Source organism: Frankliniella occidentalis, unplaced genomic scaffold, assembly GCF_000697945.3.
Source record: "Frankliniella occidentalis isolate FOCC.00 unplaced genomic scaffold, Focc_3.1 Scaffold336, whole genome shotgun sequence".
Lineage (NCBI taxonomy): Eukaryota > Metazoa > Arthropoda > Insecta > Thysanoptera > Thripidae > Frankliniella > Frankliniella occidentalis.
This window is the reverse complement of record NW_026267459.1, coordinates 207,284-209,836: the sequence shown is the minus strand read 5'-3', so window position 1 is coordinate 209,836 and position 2,553 is coordinate 207,284. Positions and strand designations below refer to the sequence as shown.

The window sequence follows — 2,553 nt, the reverse complement described above, 5'->3', positions numbered from 1 at the left end:
CGGGGCGCGGTGGGCGGGGAAGGGTTTTGGACGGCGGCGCGACGGCATTGGTGGAACGCGGAGTCCTCCGGTTGTGGACCCCAGTGGGCCCCATGTTCACGGGATGTCATTTTTCAGTTATTTTTCTGGGGGTGGTTGGCAAAATGTTTGAACACAGTACAATCCCTTCAGGGGAGTGTCGTGCCCGAAATGAGTTTATGCAATTTTTAATCGCCCAAGTAAAGCGAAGACTCATCGGCTCGCACTATTTGAGTCTTACTTACCAAATCCCCTCTCTCAAGAAAGTGAGATTTTTCTAAGATCGCCCAATTATAGTGAGGAACCTCACTCACGTTGGATGAGGACTGTAAATTATAACTCAAATAGCGTGAGAGGGATAATATCCGGCTTCCTCTTTGCATGCACATAACACACTAGCCAAACAAAGCGCCTGTAAGCTGCCCCTCACCCTACCCACCTCGTGTGTTTTTCATTCCCTGCGTAACACATTTACAACTCGTACGCACGCGCCATCCCCTCGCCCCTTGACCTGTCGGCGGCCGAGTAGATTCCTCGTTGGTCCAGGTCCGGCGGCCCAGCCTGCCGTCCGGGCGTCCGGGGCCCCCAGCACAGGAGGCGGGGGGCCGGGGGGCAAGGGGGGCCGGGACCCGGGGGTGCGTGGTCTCACAAACAGACCTGCCCTGCCGCTACCACCAAACTTTGGCTTTTGGTTGTCGGGAGTGGGGCTGTTGGGCTATGGCTCTACCGCGCCGCGCCCCGCGCCCCGTGCGGGGAACAAGGCGGCCGGGCTTATGTGTATCTTGGCAACCCATTCCCCACGCCATCGTCGCCCCGTCCGCGCACGTCCCCATTGGCACCTACGGCGCGGAGCGGGTCCCGCTCGATCTCGCTTCATTCCAACGTCCCGGAAGTGTGCCGCATCTGGGCGTGCACGGTGCAGCGTCCTCACTGTGAATGCCAGAGTCGCTCTCCAGAGAACAATTCTGAATTGTTTCTGCACGACATCTCGCAGGAAAATTTCCCTGTACCCCGGTGCGTCATTTCAACAGATGATGCATTTCAAACATTTTATACCGAAACTAAATAATAAATATAAAAATGTGACAGAATGCTTTTACTGATGTCGCCCGCCGCCCGCCGCGGCCTGTCCCGATACTACAGTCCGGCCGGCCAAAGATTGCCATTAATGTAGCACCAGCCTGACTATACCCAACAATACTGGACCTTCCCGGTTCCGCTCCCTCCGCTCTCCCCCTCGTAGTTGTATGTAATATAAAAACCGCCTGAAGCGCGAAATCTAATTATAAGCTAGCAAGCAAATGGGTGCCTCAAATCACACCCCTTTTCCCGATCAGTGCACAGCTGGAAGTTAGGCAGATTCATTAGGCAAATCACGGAAGCTCGACGCCTGCGAAACTCGGGCTAGGCCGACCCGCGGTACACGCAGGCATTGCAGGCAAGGTGTTGCCTACCCACCGGGCGCTATGGGAGCTTGCATCAGCCGAACTTCGCAGTTCAGTGGCGGAGAACGACGGGCGTACTTTCTAGATGATCCCTTATAGGCCAGGAAACAAAGTCCACTGGGAATACCCAAAAGTGGATAAATTGAATCTCCGGAAAAAAAATCCCATAAAATATTTAAAAGAATAATAGCTTACAAAACGTATGCCAACATATAAACATCACTTGACACTTGAGTGAGCCAAAACTGCCGTAGAATGAGAATGGTTATGGGGATAGCTATCTAGCCTTTCACTAGTTAGGGATTTTCTTGAAAGTATTGCGGTATGGCGTTTCTCGCCCTGAGAAGCAGAACGATGTAGTTTGGGTGAGTATTGCCAATAAACCAGCCTACGTTGGCGTCCTATCTGACTAGATCATTGCCAGAGAAGACGACCGTCTGCACAATCCTATCGCCCTTCTCCTCTTTAAATCACCCTCAAATATGTGATTTTCACGGCACGGCACTAGTGCTGTGAGTCACAGAGGCTGCCCAGAACTGTCAAATTTTTTCTTAATTTCTCTGAATAATGCACTTTTGGCACTTTCTGTGTGAGCAAGTCAGGCTTACTTTCCTTCTACAAGGGCTTTCGAACCTGTTGTCCGCTGTACGCCAAGTTTTGAGTGGTGAAGAAGATTCAATAGTTTGTCACAATCTGTTCACTCCGATAATTTTGTTTTACAAAACCTGGAGTGGGTTTCAATGGACCCATTCGCTGGGGTAGACTTGGTGCGGGGACACACTAGGCTAGGCGGCAGTCCACGGTTCCCTCCTGCCGATCCTTCGGGATGCTTCCCTTGCCCGCGGCTTGCACTCACTCACCTCGCAGTCCGTCGGTCGGGTGTCCTCCGTGCGGCTCGTGCAGGTCCTGCTGGCCCTGCTGCTGGTCCTGATGGTCCTGCTGCTCTCCTGCTGTCCCGCTGCGTGCCTGCCGTGCCTGAGCCGTGAGTCCCGGCGTGTCCCGTGCTAAGCGCCAAGTGGTCGCGGCTGCCTGCTGCGGGGCCTCATATAGACCGGGCAATACATAGTAAGCCGGGTGTTTTAGAGCAGAC

General features: G+C 53.7%; 1 protein-coding gene across 1 annotated transcript in view; it reads right to left on the bottom strand.

The window, feature by feature from the left end:
• Positions 1–2,493, bottom strand: part of LOC113204344 (uncharacterized) — a gene marked incomplete in the record, with an annotated part of 31,290 nt that extends 28,797 nt beyond the window's left edge. Inside the window, 1 exon segment of the mRNA XM_052274103.1 lies at positions 2,324–2,493.
• Between the last annotated feature and the right edge of the window lie 60 nt (positions 2,494–2,553).